Here is a 25532-nt window from a genome sequence, read left to right as displayed (position 1 = left end):
TTTTGAACATGTTTAAGGACTTGTTCACATGGGCATAGGTAAAAGAAGGCAGTTGAAATACCCCCAATTGCCCACCTAAAGAAGGACATACAGGCTGTTCAAATGCTGTAGCCATGGCATAAATCAAACCATATTCAAGTGTGTTGGGCTACTCCATAACCATCCTGCAACCACTGCAATGTAGGTGGTTGTGGGACAGTGGTTCAACCTTTTTAGGTGTGATCAACCTGGTTCATTGTCCATTGAATGGGCAGGTAATACAGCAAGCTGCAAAAATGGCATAAGTAAATAGTGTAATTACCAGGATGATTATGGACTTTGAAACAAATGTGGTAATCCCAAAACTGCCTGAACAGAATTACAACCGAGAAACAGTTCACAAACATTTCAGCTGTAGCAATATACTGTAGATTAATAAAACATTGTAAGTCCAAGTCAAACTAATAACCAAGGGTGTTGATTGGAGGAAGAAGAGTGTATTTCCCTGAATATACCTTTTGAGAATTAGGTAGGAGTTCGCCCAGAAATAAAACAATGATTTTTTTTGTGTGGGCATTCATAGGGCCACCCATAAGAAAGTACCACCTATGGGACCCAGACCCCATTAGTTCAACAGGGGGGTCGAGCAGCTGACAAGCAGAAGAAAGGGAAACCTGGACAGGTGAGGGGTGATCGGTGCAGCAGGGGGGGACATTCACTGGAGTTCCTCCCATGTAGTTTCCCAGTAGCAGCTGAAAGCCAGATTCTCCTCCTCCCCCCGGGCCAGCTTTCAGCTGCTGCCAGGAAACCACAGGTGATCAGTTACAGTACAGTAAATGTTGTCCCTACTGCACCAATCACCCCCTCTTGTCAAAGTTACTCTTCCCTCTGTTGCCTGGGTCCCCCTGTTGTTCTGTTTACTATGTTTCAGTTTGTGAATGAACAGGAACACTATGCCAAGCTATTCCTGTTCATTCATTCTGTGAAGCCGAGGCTGCAGAGATAGAGACTGAAGACTCCTCAATCATTTTCTTTGTCTCAAAAGTGTAACATCAGGGTTCTGTTTAGACCCCTGATATTTTACCAAATCCTCCCAACAGGGCTGTTCATTTTTCTTTTTAATTATGAAAAAAAAAATTGTAAAAAAAAAATCAAAATTATAAAAAATTATAAAAAAAATTGTAAAAAAAATTGTAAAAACACGCAATTAAGGGCTCATTTACAGTATGAATGAGCAGTTTTTGCGGTTGGAGATGCCTGTTACTCTATGGGGACGCAAGTCACTGTATGAACATAGCAACAGGCCTTAATTTAACTTGCATGCAGGTGTGGATGAGTGACTCTGAACTGTCTACAAACTGTATGTGTTCAGGGCCGTAGAACTGCACCCACAAGCCTGTCAAACTAGGACCCGTGGCTGTGTTTGTACAGCTGTTGCATCAAAGTTGAAGCCACATTTGCTGGCAATGCATATAGCAATTGGATGAAAGAAAATTCTAAACAAAAAAAAAATGGGCCTTTTATTTGTAGAAAAATGTATCAAAAATACATGCCACAGCTGAACACAGGACAAAAAGAACTGACGCGTTTCACACTAATCATAGATTAAGGACTGTTTGATAGTGTGAAATGTGTCAGCTCTTTTTGTCCTGTGCTCTGCTGTGGCATGTTTTTTTTGATACATTTTTCTACAAATAAAAGGCACATTTTTTGGAGTGTGGCTGTCCAGAATTTTCTTTCATCCAAGGTGTGGAGTGATGCTAGAAAAGGGGATAGGAATGGCTGTTTAAGCTAAAATTGCCTGAAAAAACGCAAACTTCAAATTTTTCAGGACAAAAATACTCAAATCTGCCTAAGAAAATAGCTCATGTACTTTTTTGAGGGACAGGCGACAAAAAATAGAGGAACAGGAGCCATTGAAATGAATGGGTTTTGCTTGTTGAACGTTTCTGAGCGCCAAGCTTCGAATTGAAAAATGCTCAAGCGTGAATGGGGTCTGAAATTTGCGGAGTAGGGGGGCTGTACAGCACCCCCCTGATTTCTAGCAGTGACCCTGGGGCTTCAGCATAGTTTATATTCAATGTTAAGTTGCATCATATTCTCGGAAAAAAAAACATTACCTTGCCATTCTAAATCCTACAAATAATATTAAAAATGTTCTTATGTTGTAAGATTTGGTAAATAATTGACATTCATTGCATCTACAGGAGAATATTGGTAGGAACAAAGCAAAAAAGCATGCAGTAAACAGCAATTATATTTTTCTGAGATGTTCCACTTTTGATAATGGATCATTAAACTTCTAAAGATCTTTCTATAAAATAACATGCACTTAACATTTCCCAATACTTTACTTATTACATGCAAGCCCTTCTTAATCAACCATGATGGATTCTTCCATGTTGTTTGAAAATAATTCCAATTTCATGCTTTAAAAGTAACAGCACCGGAAAAAAAAATCATCAGAGTAATTATAAAACTGAGAATAGCAATGGTTTTGGATGGAAAATTATACTTCTTTTAATTGTGAATCCAAACAGAAAATATAATTTACAGTGTTTTATATTTATGTAAATCCCTTAGACCAACACAAAGTACATAATCTAGCCTAGAGCGGTGATATCCCCTTCCCTATCTTGCAGCTAAAACCAGTAGGAACAGATAGAATCTAATCATTTAAAAACAGGTATGTTTTTTTTGCATAATTGCATTGTCCAGCATGGGCTTCCGCTCCTTAATATGCAGAATGGCGGCGGGGGGGTAAATGTCCTGCACTGGTCATAGTAACTCATGTATTAATGTCCTGCACAGTGCAGGACATTAATACACGAGTTACTATGACCAGTGCAGGACATTTACCCCCTTCCCCCCCGCCGCCATGCTGCATATTAAAAAATTCACAGACAGTCATCACATTCACAGGTAATAATCTTCAGACTGCATTCCGTATGGCATCATGCCATACGAAATGATGCAGTCTGAAGATTATTAACTGTGATGGCTGTCTGTGATTTTTTTTTAATATGCAGCATGGCGGCGGGGGGAAATGTCCTGCACTGGTCATGGTAACTCATGTATTAAAGGAACACTAAAGTAATTTTTTTTTTTTTGTAAAATAACAAACATGTTATACTTACCTCCACTGTGCAGCTTGTTTTGCACAGTGTCCCCGAACCCTGTCTTCTGGGGTCCCTCTGCGGCTGTCTCGGCTCCTCCTCGCAAGAGCTTTCCACCTTCATGCGAGCAAGCTTGCATGGTGGAAAGCTTTTGCAGGTGCGCTCCCGTAATACACACAATACGGGCATAGCCGCCGACTGTATTACTCGACCCCGCCCCCCGGCGCGCCGCGTCATCGGATGTGATAGACAGCAGCGCCAGCCAATGGCTGCGCTGCTATCAATCCGTCCAGCCTAGCCAATCAACAGCCAGGCTGGGAACCGAAGAGGATCACAGGGATGCGCGCGGGACTTTCAAAGGGGTGAAGTAAGTAAAACGGGGGTTGGGGGGGGCTGTACGGTCGGATGTTTTTTCACCTTAATGCATAGGATGCATTAAGGTGAAAAAACATTTACCTTTACAACCCCTTTAATGTCCTGCACAGTGCAGGGTGCTGTGTAATGTAAAGGGGTCCAGTGATGCATGGTGCTGTGTAATGTAAAGAGGTTCAGGTGCTGTGTAATGTACAGGGGTCCCGTGATGCAGGGTGCTGTGTAATGTACAGGGGTCCAGAGCTGTGGGGTGCTGTTTAATGTAAAGGTGTCTAGAGCTGTGAGGTGCTGTGTAATGTAAAGGGGTCCAGAGGTGCAGTTGTGGAGAGGGGGTACACAGTAGTGACAAAGAGATATTGAAAGATGCAGGGGACACAGTGGGGTGTTTTTACATTTTAACATGGGGGGGAATTTCGCCCCATTGCTTCTACGCCTTAAGACGGATCTTCTCCACTGGCACTCCCTCACGCTGATGTGGTTTGGACAATGCAGCGCCCTAAAGATGACCTAGTTGCAGAGGGGATGGTACCTGCTTCAAGCGCTTCCCACCTTACTGGTGTTTAGGGATGCCTTTCGGCAATCCTCGGTGGCCCCGATGCCATCTCCTATGGTGCCGGTTCTGGGTAATCCGGACTTCGCACCGGGCCTTAGGAATCCTCATTTTAAACGCCTGACAGCTGGCCATCCATTTTGCGCAGAAGCCCTCTATGGCTACTAGAATCCAAGAGACCTACTATAAAATCATGACTCAATGGTATAGGGTGCCCACCACCCTGCACCATTTTGTGGTTCTCTAAAGTGAATGAACTGAGAGACATGGAGGATCTCACATCCACCTTGCACAACAGGGAGGAGACCCTGGCAGCATTTCATCTACACGGACGAGTATCTCCGTGAAGTAGCGAGGTCTGGTTGACCCACAGGGCTTGCCTTGCCTCCTGGTCGGGGGATGCTTTCCCACTTTTCTTTATCTTATTCTCTCATTCTTCCCCCTCCTTTCTCTGGCCCCTCCTCTCCTCTTTTATGGCCGGTTCCTGGCCCCTTCCCCCTCCCCTTTCCCCCTCTTTTTTTTTTAACTGGTGCTCCTTCCCCATAGCTATCATCCAGTCATAGACTTTCTCAATTAGAAACTGTATTATTCCCATGAGCGCCAATCACTCTGTGTGCCCTTTGTTCAGGCCCATCTAGTTGCTGGATTGCTCTGCCCCCCAAACTGCTATTAAAATATAAAAAGGTACTGTCTTGTATAGCACCATATGCACTTCTAGAGGTTTTTGGTCACATAACCATCTGTTTGGTTGCCTCTATGGCTTTGCATGCTGCTCCTGTTTCATTGCCTTGCAATTTTTGCCTTATTAACAGTATACTACCGGAGTATTTGCTATGTTTATCTAGTCTGACGACCCCTTTTTATCTTTCTGTATGACCGCTACTGATTGCTGATGCTGTATGTATTTTGTACCGGTTGATAGCCGTACATTTTTTTTTGAAAATAAAGGAATTACAAAAAAGGTCTACTGGTATGTATCCATGTGGACACTATTCTATTTGCCCATTTGTTGAAATAACAAGGATGTTCACCAACACGGACTGTACAATATCCTACAGCATCAGGAGCTTTTATTAATTGTTCTATCCAGATAGGTCTTATATATAATAGACTGTCCCTACCAAAAATGTTATATCAGCAAAATGAAAAGATACCACAGGGCTATCAAGAGTAAGCCCAAGTTGAACAAAAGAGAAAAGGATAATTCCATGGCTCTACACTTCAGGGAGCGATATGCAGGCTGTACTGAAGTCCTGCATGTCAAGGTTTTTTTTTGCATTAAATCTACCTATGTGCAGGGGGGACTTTGAAAAGGTCCTCTTGCAAAATGAAAAGTGGTGGATTTATAATCTTGCGACTTTAGCCCCTGCCGGACTCAATAATGAACTTAATTTGGGAGTCCTCTTGGAGAAATAATTTAAGCTGATTTATCTATTGGTTATATACTGTATCCTTTGCTGTCCCAGCAGTCATCCTATTTGTTTTGTATATATCAGCATTACATTAGAGAAGCCTATAAATTAAGATGATTAGAGCACCCCCTTCTGATCCTGATGAAGCCCGCCACTATCTTTAGTGGGCAAAACCCATTGACTGTAGCTTCCACGGTACAGAGTTCTGGACACTTTGATGGATGAAATGGTTGTTTATTGAGCGCATCTTCAGGTGAATTCAGCCACGATTGGGTAGACTCACATGCTGTGAGTCTAGCAGACACCAGCAGACACTGTGTAGCCTATATGGAAGCTCAGGGAAAGGGACGCAAGTTACTGAGTCTAATTCTCATATACTGTAGAACAGGGGTGTCAAACTGGCGGTCCTCCAGCTGTTCCGAAACTACAAGTCCCATCATGCCTCTGCCTGTGAGAGTCATGCTTGTAACTGTTAGCCTTGCAATGCCTCATGGGACTTGTAGTTTTGCAACAGCTGGAGGGCCGCCAGTTTGACACCCCTGCTGTAGATGATATGTTGGAACTGCCTTTCTGCTATGAATGTGAGCACTATCACTATTCGACTCTTGCTGAGGCTCAGTGGTGTGCTCTCTCTTTTGAAACTGAGCAGGCTTGGTGTCCCCTAGTTGAGATGGATGGATGCTTGTATTATAACTGACTTGTCCCACAGCTGATATTTACCTGTTCCCCATTGTGGATCTTTACACATATTGCCCCAGAGATTCAGTAACCCTTTCTTAGAAGGAAGTGCTAATACTGTCTCACTGGACCTACTAGCTGTGGAGTGCCCTTCTTGGGTTATGTCTGAGCTCATTCAGCACAAAATGATTTTGCTTCCATGAAATTGGGGCTGTCTCCAGTTTGAAATGATTAAGTGAGCCGGCCACATACTTTTGGCCATTAGAATCACATAGAGGCACTCCACACTGCCTGCCTGCGAATAACTACAGCTTAATTGCTACTTATTTCAATGTTCTTTTTTGTTGGCAATCAGCTTGGCTGAATATCATTATTTTGGATTTTTTTCTGCATGCGTTTTAAGTTAGCTTTCATTTTTCTATATCTGTTCATGAAATAATTTAGAGCTGATTAACTACAACGAGCAGTCACCTTTGGTGCCCTTTTGGAATGGCTCTCTCCCCACTTGATACACTGATTGTGTTATAGTATTTATACATGCTTTTTTTTCTATATGGAGAGTGACCCACATCTCAATAGACACCTGGTGACACATGTCTAAATCTATTGCCATGTCTGGACTTTCATGTGATGTTTTCCATTTTTTTCTTTTGGTAATTGTTAAATGCCCTCAATAAAGCTATTTTTGCTATTAATCACACTATTTATGTTGTATTTAGTGCCTGCTTTTTTGGGTGGAGTTTCTCCCTCATTTTTCCCCCCTTTGACATGTCCAGAATACACGGTACAGTAAAGCCTTGGTTTGAGAGTAACTTGGTTTGAGAGCATTTTTGCAAGACAAGCAAACATTTTTTTGAAATTTTGACGTGATGTACAAGTAGTGTTGCTCACGAATATTCGTATTGCGAATATTCGGCTCGAATATAGCATATTCGAGTATTCGCGGTATATATTTCGAATTTCGCGGTGAATATTCGCTATTCCGAATATTCAAATTTTTTCAATTTTATTTTTAGAACAGATCACATCCTAGAGATCTCCATCGACGTCTAAAAGCATTGCTGGTATGATTAGAGACCTTGGGCCGAGTAGCTGAAGCGATCATTTTATATTGCCGAAAAATCGCAATGCGATTATTCGGCAATAGGAATATCGCGCGATTATTTTCTTCGCCCTTCTTCTGCATCAGAGCCAATCAGAGTGCTCTTACAGCATTTGTCGAAATTCCGCAATAAATATCGCATTCGCATTTTGCGAAATTTCGATAAAATATCACGAATATTCTGAGCCAATCAGAGTGCTCCTACAGCATTTGTCGAAATTCTCAATAAATATCGCATTCGCATTTTGCGAAATTTCGATAAAATATCACGAATATTCTGAGCCAATCAGAGTGCTCCTACAGCATTTGTCGAAATTGCGCAATAAATATCGCATTTGCATTTTGCGAAATTTAGATAAAATATCACAAATATTCTGAGCCAATCAGAGTGCTCCTACAGCATTTGTCGAAATTCCGCAATAAATATCGCATTCGCATTTTGCAAAATTTCGATAAAATATCAAGAATATTCTGAGCCAATCAGAGTGCTCCTACCGAAATTTCGCAATTATGTTTGCATTCGCAATAGCAAAATTTCGCAAAGATTTCATTTCGATAAAATATCACGAATATTCAAATTTAGCGAATATTTCTCGAATATTCGGCTATATATTCGTGATATATCGCGAAATCGAATATGGCGTATTCTGCTCAACACTATGTACAAGCGATGTCTTGATATAAAAGTAGCAACATGTCACAACTGAGTATAAAAGAGAAGCGCTTCTAAGTGTAGCAATATGGTTTCATTTAATGATGGTACAACATTTAAAACTCACATGGGTGATGATTTAAACAGGCACATCTAAGTATGCAGGCATCCAGGGTAAAGCTCTCCACATAGACCATTCTCCTCACCACCATTGATATCGTCCCTTCCACGAGCGGTTCATGCCTTGCTTTCAGATCGCTCTACTGCCGAGTAGTCTTCCTGGTCACGATTGCAGACTGATAGCGGTGAAAGCCGGGGATGAGGATGACGGTCTTTACCCCAGATGCCTGCATACTTAGATGTGCCTCTTTTAATCATCAACCAGGCGAGTTGCTAAATGTTGTACCTTAAATAAATGTAACCATATTGCTACACTTAGAGGTTCCTCTCTTCTATTTTATACTCTGTAGCTCCTGCTGGATTTTGCTTTTAATTCCCCCTGGGGAGGCTGCCATTTGTGGATGGACACAACTTATCACATTGCTATAATCTTTTTATATGGACTATAAATTGAAGGACTTATGAATAAATGGTTGTGGGATGAATCAGTTGAGTTTCTATTATTTCTTATGGGAACATTTGCTTTGATATACAAGTGCTTTGGATTACAAGCATGCTTCTGGAACAAATTATGCTTGCAATCCAAGGTTTTACTGTATTGCTATTCACTAGGGTTGTCCTGATACCACATTTTTAGGACCGAGTACAAGTACCGATACTTTTTTTCATGTACTTGCTACCAATTACTGATACTTTTTTTTTAAATGTGTCCATGTGTCCCCAAATGCAGCCATGTGTCCCCAATTGAGTCCCCAAATGCAGCTATGTATCCCCAAATGCAGCCTTGTGTCCCCAAATGCAGCCATGTGTAGCCTTGTGTCCCAAATGCAGCCATGTGTAGCCTTGTGTCCCCAAATGCAGCCTTATATAGCCTTGTGTCCCAAATGCAGCTTTGTGTAGGTCCCCAGTGGCCTACCTGTGTAGGCAAAGAGAAAGCCCCCCTGGCGCCGTCTGGTTGATCAGCGCGCAGGGAACATAACAGCTTTCATTTCAATAGCTGTGTGTTCCCTGCCGCGAGTTGTCATATATAGCCCCTCCCCCTTGTCCGGGCACTTTGATAGACAGATCACCCGTTCCAATCCTGGGATCCGGCAGCAGCGGCAGCAGCTTTCCTCTCTCTTTCCCATTAGTGACATTATATTTTACATACCCGAGGACTGCTCTGCTCTCCGCCCACTCTCCGCCCCTCTCAGCCCGCTCTCCGCCCCTCTCAGCCCGCTCTCAGTGCGCTCTCAGCCACCTCTCAGCCTGCTCTCTCCCCCCTCTCAGCCCGCTCTCCTCCCCCTCTCAGCTCACAAAAAAAGTACTGGGTGAAGCATCGGGAGCATTTGTGCGAGTACAAGTACTTGTGCAAATGCTCAGTATCTGTCCCGATACCGATACTAGTATCGGTATCGGGACAATCCTACTATTCACTATTGCATGTAAATAGCAATAAAACAGTTACACATTGAACTGAAAACTACCACAAGAAATCATGCAGAGGTCATGATAGAATGGTGAATCATTTGCTTAAATGAGGCCTATTCCATATACCGTTATTTGTTACTTTGGTCCAATTCTTTATCACTACTAACCTACCCTTGCTACCCCTACCTTGCATCCCCCATTACAATTCCATATTATTACGCTACACTTAACCTAACTTTTTCTTCTCATTTCTTGATTTCTTTTTACAGTTCAAAAACATTTTCTAATACCATGATTCTGTTTAAGAGGGCTACTTTATTTTTGTGATTTACAGCTTTGTAATAATAGCGTATAAAACCTATTTCTACACTTCATGACCTCTCATCGTGCTCTTGATGATTCTACTTTTAAATGTTGCTGTTTTGAGTAATTCTTGCTCATTGCCAAATTTTCTAAACAACTTTTATTTCCCACTGTGTAACTCCGGATATTGCTACTTCTCAAAAAGTATCTATGATTACTATTGTAATGTTTATCTGATTTCTTTTATTATACTATTTCCATAGAATGGAAAAAAAAAGGGAATTAGACTACATTTCTGCAAAATGAGGACTGCTAGAGACATAACCACTTTCTGTTGTTACATAGAGGTAATGTATATTAGTATGTAGAAAAAACTGCCTCTGTATTGAAGTCAAAAAGTCAATTCAGTTTATCATAATTCCTAACTTTATACTTTAACGCAGGGGTCTCCAAACTTTTTACTTTGAGGGCCACATTTTACTGTATTCATACATTCGCAGGCCGAAAATAAAAGCTATTTATAAATGAATCTGCAGCAGCAGAATATAATAGAATTTGACAGGCTGCCGGCAGGAGAGCTGGATGGCGCACCTGTATCCTCAGATCAAACCTAAATGCTGTAACCTCATGCACGGGGATAAACTTCCAGTGTGCACAAGGCCTTACATCTGTGTTACCGTGACACACACTGCCCATACATTTGGTCCCCATCAGAGTCTGCCAACACATTTGTGTCCCCATCAGCCTCTCCGCTGCACATTTGTGTCCCCCTTAAATAGCATAATCCGCCAAATAGCAGCGGCATCTCAAGACAAAGTGAATTCAGTGTAGAACAAATCTCCCAACGTCCAGAAGAATGTGAAGATAGGAAAGCCACCACCTTAGACAATAGTGCCTCTTACCAGTTGGATTGATCTCTGATTAGGAGATGGCAAGCGCATGAGACAGATAACTCTCAACAGCTCTCCACCAGGGGACTCCTCGTAGTAACTTTCACATGTGAAGATGTAACATGGAAAAAAGGACTCGCATAGTATAAAATCCAAGGTGACTTTAATACTAAGTATAAAAATGTGCACTTAAAATTAGTCAATTGTTATGGAGCATGAGAATAACAAATCGAGCCGACCGGCTCCTCGATGTGCCTACCCGTGTCTTCTGGGTTCAGCTGGTGTTGCGGTGACGTCAAAACGTTGCCTGCCCAATGTTTCATTGCAAATGGACATGGTCACGGGATGCCTAGCCATGCTCAGCCATACTTGGCCATACTCGGCCATACTCAGCTGTACTCGGCCTCTGTATGTGGCCAGGCTGTGGAAGTCTCACACATGTGGTATCGCCATAACCAGGAGGAGTAGGAGAATTTATTTTGGGGTGTCATTTTTGGTGTGTAGAAATATTGTATAAATGGACAACTTTGTGTTAAAAAAATGTGTTTTAACCACTTCCCGCCCACCGGCCATCATATGATGTCCTTGACTTTGTGACGTCCCCCCCTCCCGCTGCCCTATGTTGCTTCTACCGACTCACTGCTACGATCAAAGCCAGGATCGTTTTTTTTTTATTTTATTTCAGGCTTCCCAGCCTAGAGGTGAGATGTGGGGTCTTATTGACCCCATATCTCACTGTAAAGAGGACCTGGCATGCCTTATTCCTACTACAAGGAATGTTTACATTATGCAAAAACATTGGGATAACTTTACTGTTTTGTTTTTTTTAAAGCACAAAACTGTTTTATTTTTCAAAAAAACGTGTTAAAAAAATTGCTTCGCAAATACTGTGTGAGATAAAAAGTTGCAACGACCGCCATTGTATTCTCTAGGGTCTTTTCTAAAAAAAACATATATAATGTTTTGGGGTTCTATGTAATTTTCTAGCAAATAAATTATGAATTTTACATGTAGGAGAGAAATGTCAGAATTGGCCTGGGTGCTCCAGAACACCTGAAGGTGCTCCCTGCATGTTGGGACTCTGTATGTGGCCACAGTGTGTAAAAGTCTCACACATGTGGTATCGCCATACTCGGGAGGAATAGCAGAATGTGTTTTGGGGTGTAATTTGCGGTATGCATATGCTGTGTGTGAGAAATAACCGTTAACATGACAATTTAGTGAAAAGAAATCTTAAAAATTACAACGTCAAAAAACTCACCATGCCTCTTTCTAAATACATTGGAATGTCTTCTTTCCAAAAAGGGGTCATTTGGGGGGTATTTGTACTTTTCTGGCATGTTAGGGTCTCAAAAAATGAGATAGGCCATCAGTACTTCAGGTGTGATACATTTTCAGATATTGGCACCAGAGCTTGTGGACTTCATAACTTTCACAAAGACCAAATAATATGCAACAATTTGTACTTATTTTTTACCAAAGATGTGTAGCAGTATACATTTTGGCCAAAATGTATGAAGAAAAATTACTAATTAGCTAAATGTTATAACAGAAACAAAGAAAAATTCTTTTTTTTACATAATTTTTAGTCTTTTTTTTGTTTATAGCGCAAAAAATAAAAAACCCAACGGTAATTGAATACCACCAAAGAAAAACTCTATTTGTGTGAAAAAAAGACACAATTTTATATGGGTACAGTGTTGTATGAGGCCCCATACACATGACCAAGTTTCTCGGCAGAATTCAGCCAGAAACTCGATGGGAGCTGTATTCTGCCGAGGAAACCGGTCGTGTGTACACTTTTGGCCGAGGAAACCGACGAGGAACTCGTCGAGCCAAATAGAGAACATGTTCTCTATTTCCTCGTTAGTCAATGGGGAAACTTGGCTCGCCGAGATCCTCGGCGGCTTCACAAGGAACTCGACGAGCAAAACTATGTGTTTTGCCCGTCGAGTTTCTCGGACGTGTGTACGTGGCCTTAGAGCACCGAAAGCTGAAAATTGGTCTGGTTAGGAAGGGGATTTAAGTGTCCAGTGGTCAAAGTGGTTAAACAGTAAGCTACTTTTATGTTTCTCATCTGCAATTGTATTTATATTGATGTGAACAGTTATCCATGCATTTAAAAAAAAATATATGTGCTGCATTCTACTGCCAAACTCTTTGTGATTCTGTTCAGCCCCTCTGGCAATTTACACAAGCTGTAAAGCTAAGTCACAAGCTTTTTTTTAGGCAATATGAAACAATTTTGTGAACCACAAGACTGGCTGGACAGAATTAAGTACAACGGAAAGTAAAATGTATATTGTCTAGACTTCCATTTCCAATTCTACTTATAACATATTGTTCTTATTTGCACTGAACAGCTCTCATGTACTGATTTGTACCTTGCCTGAAATTTCATTTCGAAAGTTGTACTTATTCCATTAGTGTGTTTTCTAGCTCATATGTGAGACTGTAAATTTAAACAGGAAAATAATCACGCAATCAGGAACATAATCAAATACATTAAGCACATTCAAATTCATTATGGAAAGCTCAAATTCACTAAGTTTTGCTAGCTTTGAATGGACTCATTCAATTCTGGGAATTAATGTGATTGAATTTGCTTACATCAACAGTAACAGAGTTCACAAAATACTTTAGATTTGGATTTTGTTTTTAATTAAGCATAATCATAACTATAAAAGGATATTTTGCTGAAACTGGAGTGCTGGAAATAGAAACCGGTGCCTCTGTAGACTAGAAATACAAGCCCCTCTAAATCTGGCTGATAAGAACAGTAATGAGTGCCATCTGCTCCTGGCTAGGCGGACTATATAGTCACAGATTGCAGCTCTAATTTGCCAGCTCAAATGACATGTGTCAACCAAATACTGGGCAAACCTCGGAAAATACTGCAGTAGCATGGGCAAAAGAAGTAGCGTCTTCCAATAGGCAGTGTGCTACTGGAAAATTATATTAATACAGGTGAAATAAACTGGCTTCAGAAATTGTAACATTCCAACAACAACAAGACTTACATCCATTTGTTGCTTCCTTGCTTTATAGCATGGATACTAATGGGAATGTTTCAAGTTAAGCTGGCCATATGCAGGTGCATAAAAATATTATTTATATGCTTTAGAGCCTCCTCATGACATTTGCTATCAGTAGGCTTTGAAAGTCTGCCTCACAAAAAAAGGGGTTGGTGCTGCCATGGATGTCACCAGTAGCATCTCAATGTATATGAACTCAAACTACATCAAGCAGACCCAGCCTAGCATGTATAGTCCATAGCAAAGTCACAGAGGCGTATTGTACTTTAAAGTGGTTCTAAAGGCAGAAGGTTTTTTACCTTAATGCATTCAATGCATTAAGGTAAAAAACCTTACGTGTGCAGCAGCTACCCTAATACTTACCTGAGTCCAACTCGATCCATCAATGTTGCATGAGAGAATCGGCTGTCCGTGACTCTCCTTCCTCATTGACTGAGACAGCAGTGGGCTCCATTGGCTTCCACTGCTGTCAATCAAGCCAATTAGGAGAGGAAGGGGGTGGGGCTGAGTTGTGGCACCGTGTTTGAATGGACGCACAGAGCTGCCGCTCAGCTCAGTGCCCCCATAGCAAGCTGCTTGCTGTGGGAAACTCGGCAGGAGGGAGGGGCCAGAGGCAGGGGACCTGAGAAGAGGAGGATCCAGGTTGCTTTGTGCAAAACCACTGCACAGAACAGGTAAGTATAACATGTTTGTTATTTTTAAACAAAAAGAAAACTTGCCTTTAGTATCACTTTAAGATGCCCTTTCTTGTTACAATAACCATACATTTTTTTTTAACCACAATCATATGACGTCATTGAATTTGAGTGGGGATATCTGAATGATGCAGGCATCATTCAGACATCATCTTTTACAGATGGCGATTCTGTGCAGTTCAGTTCAGTCGCTTGATCGTTCTTACAGGCAGTGGAAGGGGACAACCCCCTTCTGCCGCCCTCTGTTGCTTCTCCGAGCTCGCCCATACGATCAGTGAACCAGAGAAAGAATCTGCCACCACCGGATGTTGATCATAGAGATTTTCACATAGAGGTGATGTCACGTGTGGCCGACGGAAGTAAACAAAGCCGAGAACTCGGCTGGAAAGAAAGAGATCATTCATTTTTTTTAATCTCAATCTTTCTAGCCTGGAGAAGAGCTCTACAAAAAGAGGACCTGTCACGCACGATTCCTATTACAAGGAATGTTTACATTCCTTGTAATAGGAATAAAAGTAATCAATAAAAATATTTTTTAAGAAAAAGTGTAAAAAAATAAAAAATAAAAAATAAATTAAGTGCCCCTATCCCCGTGTCCTAGCATATAGAAGCGAACGCACGCGTAAGTCGTGCCCGCATACTGTATGTAAACAGCATTCAAATCACACATGTGAAGTATCGCAGCATGCTTTAGAGCAAGAGCAACAATTCTAGAATTAGACTTCCTCTGTAACTCTAAACTGGTAACCTGTAAAAAAAAATTTAAGTGTCGCCTATGGAGATTTTTAAGTACCAAAGTTTGGTGACATTCCACAAGTCCTTTCATTCATGTGAGTGCATTTTCTCGAATCTTTACCTGTTCGAGGTATCCTCACAGTGTCACGCTATATGCATTGCTTACATCTTCTCTTTTCCATGACACACATTGGCCGCTGAGAGCTGTCTTAGGAGTCAGGAGGAGGTGTTTTATCAGCCCAAACATCCAGCTGCGATCAGGATCTCGGTTAGCTGTTTGGATAAGCAGTCGTGAGGTGAGCTGCCAGCACATCAGAGGTGTCATCACTGAAGATTTCATTTGTGCACATTGCAATTTTGGTGGAGGTGTTTTATCTAGACACTGTTCTGTGGAGGAATTACTGGACTGCTAGATTTGATTCTTATTTATGGACATGACTTTATCACGTGTGATTTTTGATAGTTTTGCACTTTTTCTTCCACTTATTTTATTCTATTTTTGGTGTTTGTATATGTAGTAGCCATTTTACTTTGTATTGTCACTGTTAAATCTTTACAAGATTATAGGTGTTTGTTCACTTTCATCTGTATTGTTCATTGTAGTATCATCAGATACCTTAATTTTCTTATTTATTTTTTATCTCACTGTTTAAGTTCACCCACGATCCCTTTACTTCGCATTACCTTTTCACTTCCACCTTCCTATTCCCTCCCCCACAGCGCAGCTACCATACTTCACATTATTATCACTTTTTATGTTAGGATCAGATCCACAGGTGCTGCTGCAGTGTCCCCCCCCCCCCAGTCCATCAGACAGCGCCGGAGTTCTCTATTTCTATATTATTCCACAAGTGTGCACAATTTTAAAGCGTGACATATTAGGTATCTATTTACACTGTGTAAAAAGGAAAAGAGTTAAATAATGTGGTGCTTACTCTGTGCTAATGGACATGCTAAATAAACAAATCAATTTTAAAGTGCAATATTTAAGGAAGACATTATTCATATAAAGTGCAAATATACAATGAATAAAATGCTTTATTTTATCTAAATATGCAAAAGTTCTTAAAAATAAAGTGCAAAATACACCAAAGTGATAAATAGTACAAAAAATTGTGTCCAGTAATATAATTTAGATAAACAGTTCATAAAATAAGGTGCGTGTGCAGAAACAATGAAATCCAATTCATCCAAGTAATTCCACCATCCGCTGTGCACTATTGGTTTGCCTCAGCCTCTCAGGGATACCCTTTGATGAAGTCACGTGTTCAGTGACGCAACGCATCAGGGAGGAGCTGGGTGTTGTCACTTCCGGTCCCAGCTGCGACTGGAAGTTCCTTTGTTTGTGAAGCTGTACCATGCTGTTTTAAACTGTGCGTTACTACATTTAAAAAATAAATTATGAAATACTACACCATGGAGTCCCCCCTCTTTTATTGCATGTAATCTGCATTTGATGAGCCTGGAATCAGATCTTTAAGCTGGTGTTGTCTTGTTTCGGATATACAGTATCTGGAAAGCAATTGATTACTGTGAATCAGGACTTCCACACAGAGGCTTGACTTGACCTGTAGGGGTCTTCTTATGAGGTGAGAGGCTGAGGCAAACCAATAGCGTCAAAATTGTTCACACTGATAATCAGTGCTGCCTATCAGTGTCACCTATCAGTGCTCATCAATGCCACCTATTAGTGTCCATCAATTCTGCCTTTCAGTGCCGCCTATGAGTGCTGCATTTCAGTACCGCCTACCAGTGCTCATCAATGCTGCCTATCAGTGCCCATTAGTGTCGCCTATTAGTGCTCATTAATACTGCATATCAGTGCTGCATTTCAGTGCCACCTTCAGTGCTCACCAATACTGCATATCAGTGCCCATCAATTCCTCCTATCATTGCCACACATCAGTGCCCATCAATGCTGCCTATCAGTGTCCAGTGCCGCCTATCAGTGCCATCAATGCTGCCTATCAGTGCTCAGAGTTCTGACCTCAAACCAATAGAACACCTTTGGGATAAATTAGAGTGGAGACTACGAGCCAGGCCTTCTCGTCCAACATCAGTGCCTGACCTCACAAATGTGCTTCTAAAAAAGAATGGTCAACATTCCCATAGACACACTCCTAAACCTTGTGGACAGCCTTCCCAGAAGAGCTGAAGCTCTTATATCTGCAAAGGGTGGGCCATCCCAATATTGAACCCTACTTACTAAGACTGGGATGCCATTAAAGTCCATGTGCGTGTAAAGGAGGGCATCCCAATACTTTTGGTAATATAGTGAATATTTCCTGAACATTTGGGTTGTGGTCAAAGGGTTCAAAACACATTTTAGTACTCAGTATTTCTTACTCATGCAGGGTGAGGGGTTTTGGGGTTGTTTTGTTGGAGAGGAGAAGATACAATACTCTCTGGATTGGTAAGTCCTCATTTGAAACTTGGAATTTGGAAGCTTGGAGAGACTTTGGGTGGGAAAGAGACTCCACGGCCTGATTATATGGATGCTTGTCCTGGCAACTGAGACTCAGCTTCCTGAGTTCTTGCGGCTTGCCTTGCACCCTGAAACAGACGGCAACCCAAAACTCAATTAAGGGACCAAGATACTGGTGGTTAGACATTTTGTGGTCTTAGGTTGCACTATAGGTTGTTTGCTCTTTATTTTGCTAAATATAGCTACAGTATCTGTGTTTGCTTGTTTTTAGATAAGAATAAGGCCTATTTACTTTTACATGCACTTGTCTGGTGATCTTGGGCTCTCCATATGACAATATATGTTATATGTACAGTATATGCAAAAGAAATGATCTGATTTTTACTTACTCGAACCCCATGCTGCTTTTCTCAGATGCTGGTAAATTGGGAAGTTGGTCCAGGTCTTATGGTCCTCTGAGTGATATGAGGCATCTCTGTCCTGTCCAGTCAAGGACTAAAGCCCTGTACACACGATCAGTCCATCCGATGAGAACGGTCTGAAGGACCGTTCTCATCGGTTAACCGATGAAGCTGACTGATGGTCTGATGTGCCTACACACCATCAGTTAAAAAAACGATCGAGTCCAACGCGGTGACGTAAAACACAACGACGTGCAGAGAAAAATGAAGTTCAATGCTTCCAAGCATGTGTCGACATGAGTCTGAGCATGCGCAGGTTTTTAACTGATGCTTTTGCATACTAACCATTGGTTCTGACCTATCGGTTAGGCGTCCATCGGTTGAATTTTAAAGCAAGTTCTAAATTTTTGGACTGAAGGATAACTGACCGATGGGGCCCACACACTGTCGGTTTGGACCGATGAAACAGACCTTCAGTCCGTTTCCATCAGTTTTGACCGACCGTGTGTACACGGCCTAAGTCACCTATCTCATTCTTGAAAGTCAGACATTGCCCAGGAAAAAATCAGTACATTCTCTCTGTGATCTCTACAAAGCACCATAGCCCAACTTACATTTTATTTTAGGAAAGAGAGCAAAAGCTCACACTGGTGCTAACAACTTTTAAACGGTATCTCATGTTTAACTGAAAAGGAATAAATGTGTTTTAATGTGATCACGACGCAAGTTCTCCTTTAAGTGCTCTTTAAGAATGTGAACTTTAATTTTGTTCATATGTCACAGCTCTTTAGAAATAAACTCCATCTTTTAAAGCATCTTAACATTTAGCAGAAGACTCTAATTTTAGCGCATTGTTTTGCCTACAGGCTTATCTTCACTGTTATAGTTTTCTACTTATACCTTGGGAATTGCTTAGGGCTAAACTGTGTTTTTATGTTTACATATCAAACTTGAGGTTCTGTCAATTTACACTTCCATGCACTACAATTCTTTTTTAACCACAAGCCTCCTAGGATAAAGTGTACTTTTACTATGTTGTCTTCTAATATGAATGAAAACATTTTTTTTTAGTCTTCTGGTGAACACGTGCAGTAAAGAGACAAGAAATGGATGTTATATAAATATCTGGAGCGGAAGGTTTAGTAAAATACTAAGCCTTATATTTTTAAATTGCTGAAAACTTAAAGGTATAGTGATTTTTGATGTGGAGCATTTATATATTACATTTCTTTCAGATTTACATGCAGGTACAACTCATTCATAAAGAGCCAACATCTGGGATCTTTTCTATATTAGCTGCATTGATGGTTAGTTAAAACTTACCTAACACCAGCTATCACCTACAAGCAGTTTAGCAGCAGTTTTTGTTTATTTGGGGAAAATGTTAGAAGTGTTACCTTCAGGCAAACTTCCCCCTTGTTCTGGGAGATTTCCACTAACTTTCTGTCATGCCTCAGGCACAGAAAGTTAAGGGAATTTTCCCCAATAATACTCACAATACTAACATTTTTATTTAACATGAATAAAGTGGACCAAAGATATCACCACAAACAGTGTTATATGATTTGTCCCAACCTTGTAACTGTTACTTTTGCTAAACAGCTTAAAGTGGTTGTAATTAGTGATGGACGAACATCTGACGGGGCGGTTCGTAAACGCTAAACGCAAACTTTCTCAAATGTTCACGAACCGCAAGTTCTCGACAGGCCCCATTGACTTTAATGGCAGGCGAACATTAAAAACCTGCAGGTCATATTTGCAGCCACAAAATACTTACTCGCTGTGCACAAATAGTCCCACAACATGGACACTGACCTGCCAGAAGTATTAAGCGAAAAACCGGATTCAGAAGTAAGTGTCGGCGATTACAGGCCCCAAAAATTAGCCGACAGGCGTTCACCTGACAGCAAACAACTTTGTATTCTGTGGCTGGGGGTACATTAAAGTGGAAGTAAACCCTCCTATCGTATTTAGCCAAGGAAACTGCCATCTTGGGCTCTGTTTAATCTACAACTGCCATGATGCTGCACATGTGATCAGTTATGAAACCAGCCATTGGATGGTTTGACAGTTTGGTTGAGAGCACAAGCAAATGTGACAGCTAGCATTTCCGGCATGCCAGGAATGTTAACTGTTTTTTTAAACTATCAAATCGATGGGTTTACTTCTGCTTTAAGCTATTCACCGGATACAGAAGTAAGTGTCGGCCAGTACAGGCCCCAAAAATTAGCCCACAGGTATTCACCTGACACCAAACAACTTTGTATTCTGTGGCTGGTGGTACATTAGGCATTCGCCGGATACAGAAGTAAGTGCCGCCCATTACAGGCCCCAAAAATTAGCCCACAGGCGTTCACCTGACAGCAAACAACTTTGTTACATTAGACATTCACAGGATAAATAAGTGCAGGCCCCAAAAATTAGGCATTCAACGGACATAAAAGGCCTTTTATACCGCTGTATTTACCTAAGACAGGGACCATGAATTGTTATGGGTGGTGGCAGATATTTGTGGCCTGTCATGAGGAATTTGAATCAATCATGGTCTACTGGTAACATGTGTTGAATTCCTCCGAGATCCATGCCTCATTCATTTTTAGAAATGTGAGGTAGTCAACACTGTTGTGAGCTAGGTGAGTGCGCTTATCGGTCACGACCCCCCCCCCTGCTGCACTGAACGTCCTTTCGGACAGGACACTGGACGAGGGGCAAGCCAACAGTTCCGATGTAAATTGTGCAAGCTCTGGCCAGAGGTCAAGCCTGCCCACCCAGTAGTCCAGGGGTTCATCACTTCTCAGTGCGTCCACATCGGCCGTTAACCCGATGTAGTCGGACACCTGTCGGTCTAGGCGTTCCCTGATGCTGGATCCAGAGGACAGCTGTCGATGGGTCGGCTGAAAAAATGATCTCATATCATTAGTGACCAAGACATCTTCAAACCGCCCTCTTCTTGCAGGCGCTGTTGGATTGGTACCCACAACTGTTTCTCTGTGAGTGGAAATTCCTCTGCCAGCGCACGCAAAAGAAGAATGCAGCATTTCTTCCAAGCAAGGCTTGGAAGTCCTGCATTCTGATAGCCCTCTGTAATGGTGGTAACATTTCCGCCATGTTTTGTTTGTACTGGGGGTCTAAGTATGTTGCCACCCAGTACTGGTCCTTGCCCTTTATGCTTTTTATACGGGGGTCCCTCTTAAAACACTGGAGCATGAAGGCCCCCATTTGCACTAAACTGGAAGCGGTGTAGTGGCCTGGCTCCTGCTCATTATTCAGGATAATGTCGTCCTCGTTCTCCTCCCCCCATCCACGGACAACACCAGGGTTCCCAGTAAGGTTTAAAGCATGCATTTATTGCTCCTCCTCATCCACCCCAACACCATCCTCCTCTGACTCCTCTTCAGACTCCCGTTGTTGACTTGTCTCAGGTGGAGTAGCCCCCCCTGGGAATTCATCCAGAATTGCGACTTCCTGCTCCTCGACGATGCACGCTCTAGAAAGAAGGCGTAAGGTACGATGTCACTGATGGTGCCCTGGCTGCGACTGACCAGTTTGGTGATCTCATCAAATGGCCACAGAAGTCTGCATGAGTCGCGCATGAGCAGCCACTGGCGCGGTGAACAAAAAACAAGCTCCCCAGAACCTGTCCTGCTGCAGAGTTTGTACAGGTAGTCGTTAATTGCACATTTCTGCTGGAGCAGCCTATCAAGCATATACAAGGTTGAGTTCCATCGCGTCGGGCAGTCACAAATAAGACGTCTGACGGGCAGGTTGTGTCGCCGCTGAATGTCAGCAAGGCGTGCCATGGCCGTGTAAGATCTTCTGAAATGGGCCGAGATTTTCCTGGCCTGCCGCAAGACGTCCTGGAGCCCAGGGTATTTGGCAACGAATCGCTGCACGACCAAGTTCAGGACGTGTGCCATGCATGGCACGTGTGTAATTTTGCCCTGTTTCAGTGCGCTCAGCAGATTGGCACCATTGTCGCACATCACTTTACCAACTGTCAAATTGAGCAGTGTTAGCCACTGATCTGTCTGTGAATGCAAAGCTGAAGGGAGTGAAGAACCAGTGTGGCTCTTGTCTTCCAGGCACAACAGACGCAGCACAGCATGGCAAAGTCTCACCTGGCATGTCGAATAGGTTCTGGGGATCTTGGGCGGCGCAGCGGAAGAGAAGGTAGCATCGGAAAAGGAGGAGTCAGCTGAGGAGGAGATGGAGGATGGAGTAGGAGGAGGAGGAGAAGAGGCAGGCCTGCATTCAATCCGTGGCGGTAAAATCAAATCTACATGGGTGCCACGGGTTACATGCTTGACGGCCGTCGGAAGGTTCACCCAGTTGGCAGTAAAAGTTATATACGTTCCCTGCGTTATATATGTTTGCTAGACCACGTGTCTGTGGTCAGATGAATCTTGGCACCGACACTGTGTGCCAGAGATACATTCACTTGCCGCAGAACATGGCCATATAGCTCTGGGATGCCCTTCTGTGAGAAATATTTCCTTCCTGGGACCTTCCATTGTGGTGTTCCAAAGGCCACAAATTTTCGAAAGGCCTCCGAGTCCACCAGTTTATATGGCAGTAGTTGGCAGGCTATCAGTTTCGACAAGCCAGTGGTCAACCATTGGGCAAGAGGGTTATCCGGCATTATCGTTTTTTTACGATCGAACATTTGGGCCACGGAAGCCTGCCTTTTTGCAGAAAAACGTGAGGACGACATGATGGAAGTTGGAGTGGAGGACAATTGTGAGTATAGAGGAAAAGGAGAAGGAAAAGCGGCTGGACAGTGAGAGCCTGGAGTGTGGCTTTGTGGGTTCTGATGGCGTTGCTCCCACTGGGCTCAGTGATGGGAGGCCAGGTGCCTTCTTAAGGCGGTCATCCCTAGGTGAGTGTTGGGCTTACCACGACTTATGCGTTGACTGCAAAGGCTGCAGATGGCAACACTATTGTCAGCAGCAGACACGTTAAAAAAAAAAAGCCCACACTGCTGAGCCATGGACCGGCATCCTGGGAGCGCCAGATGTGACTGTACATGGTTGATGGCTCGCTCCTGATACATTAGCAGTCTGGTTTGTCCCTCCTGTGCCATGTAAGTTCGGCCTGCTTCTCCTCCCTATCTGCTGGTCCATCTCTCCCTCTGAACTCCCCTCCGCTTCCTCTCTTGTGGGCACCCACGTGACGTCTGTAGACACGTCATCATCGATGTCACCTTCCCCATCACTAACAATAGAGATCTCGGAGTAGGCAGCAACAGTGGGGACCAACCTCCTTGGGCTGATCTGGGTACTGTCGTCAGACTGCTGAGTGGCAGCTGTTGCTACCTCCTCTTCCTGATCCAATGCCAAGAATGGCTGCGCATAGGAAATGTCTTCAGATGGATCGGAAAATAATTCCTGTGACTCAAGCGGAGGGTATATGGTGGTGGTGTTGGTGGTGAGCCACTCAACCAAGTCTGGTGCGTCCTTTGACGTAATCAAAACGCACCTTGTGCCACTTCCCACTTTGGCTCCGGCCTGGTGTTCCTGCCCTACCCCTACCACCCCTGCGGAAGGGCCCACCTCTTCCTCTGCCTGTCATTTTTTAAATTACCCTGTGACAAAGTCTCTAGAGAAGCGCAGTGGAAGAAGGTATATAACACCCTGTTTCAATCTGTTGTTTTGGGGAGTCACTGGTTTATTGCACCAGTTACAAAACTTTTTTTCAGTAACTTTTGTCTCTGTGTGTAGCTGAGGTAAAGCAGCAAAACAGAAAAAAAAATCTGCAGTACCCAAATACACTATTATGAAAATATATTCTTAGATAACATTCCGCTTCAATCTGTCGTTTTGGGGGGCCACTGGTTTTTCGCACCAATTATAAAACTTTTTTTCCAGTATCGTTTGTTATTGTGTGTAGCAAGAGGTAAAGCAGCCAAACAGAAAAAAAAATTCTGCAGTACCCGAATACACCAGTCACAATGCTGCACAGTACACAATACAAATCCACTATAATATGCTTTCTATGTTAGAAAGTATATTATAAGTGTATTACACCCCTATATACTGCACACCAAACAATAGTACACCTATACCAGTCCTTAAAAGGACTTTTGTGGACCTTTTAGCTAGCGATTTGTTTCAATACAGCCTGTCCCTGCTCCACACAGCAACTTCTCCCTACACTGACAAAAAGCAGAATGTAAAATGGCCACCAGATCAGGTCTATTTATAAGGTAGGGGGTATGTCCATGTGCTGAAATGTCTCAATTGGCTGTCCTGTACCACCTGATGGATGTGTCATGAGTCAAAGTTCTTCTCAATGTAAAATTGCGGACGGGCATGAATATCGCCAGATGTCCGCCTGTTTGGTGAACCGCGAACGAGCAAAGTTTGCTGCAAACTGACCGCCAGGCCATCACTAGTTGTAAACCCTTTTACACCACTTTTACCTATAGGTAAGCCTTATTATAGGCTAACCTGTTAGTACCGTGAATATCTCCTAAACTTGCATCGTTTAGGAGATATTCACTGTATCCGCATGCGCACTGAAGAACCGGCTCGCTTATGCCGTTTCTTCAGGAGCTGTGCTGTGACTGGTGGGACAGTGGCGATGGTGATGCGGCTCTGACCAATCACAGCGCCGGAGCCTGCGAACCCTGAAATATCTCCAGGAGACACGTAGCTGGTCACAGCGGTGTATGGGGACAGCTGCAACAGCTTCAGCCTTTGGCCGGGTACACACGGACAAACATGTATGGTGAAAGCGGTCCGTCGGACCGTTTCCACCATACATGTCTGCCAGAGGGCTTCTGTACGATGGTTGTACACACCATCGTACAGAAGTCCGCGCGTAAACAATACGCGGGGCGTGTCCGCGGTGTCGCCGCGTCGATGACGCGGTGTCGCCGCGACAATGACGCGGCGACGTGGGCGGCCCGCCTTTAAAATGCTTCCACGCATGCGTCGAAGTCATTCGACGCATGCGAGGGACGGCGGGCGCCTGGACATGTACGGTAGGTCTGTACTGACGACCGTACATGTCCGAGCGGGCTGAATTCCAGCGGACTGTTTTAAAACAAGTCCAGGAATATTTGTCTGCTGGGAAAAGGCCCGGCGGGCAAATGTTTGCTGGAATTCGGCCCGCTCGCGCCCACACACGACCAAACATGTCTGCTGAAACTGGCCTGCGGGCCAGTTTCAGCAGACATGTTTGCTCGTGAGTATGGGGCCTTTGTCTTGCAGATAGTTTGTTTTGTTTTGTTTTTTTAGAGTGTACAACCACTTTTTTTTTTGTTGATGGATTGAGAAATTCATATGTTATAGTTTGGCACAGGGCACTGTATTGGTATTAATTGCACATTATTTGTTGATTGTTTGCACATTAATTAATAATCATAGACACATGTACATACTTTTTGTTTTTTGAGTAACAAGTTCACAGGATCAGTCGTGGTAAAATGTTTATATAAGTTAGCGCAATACACTTCACAAATACACAAATCTAAATCCAACCTTTGAGGTTGCACTTTTTATTACAGCAAGACTTAATAAGAATATTGATATTATCTTGGCGCCGGTAACACACACAATTTTTTCTACAACCACTTTAATCTACATCTGTGGAGAAAAATATAAATAAAGGCATTTTATATAAAAAGGACTGTTTACATTTTCTTCTAAAATGAATG

Source organism: Rana temporaria, chromosome 1 (assembly GCF_905171775.1).
Source record: "Rana temporaria chromosome 1, aRanTem1.1, whole genome shotgun sequence".
In the NCBI taxonomy this organism is placed as follows: domain Eukaryota; kingdom Metazoa; phylum Chordata; class Amphibia; order Anura; family Ranidae; genus Rana; species Rana temporaria.
Note: the sequence above shows the minus strand (reverse complement) of the source record.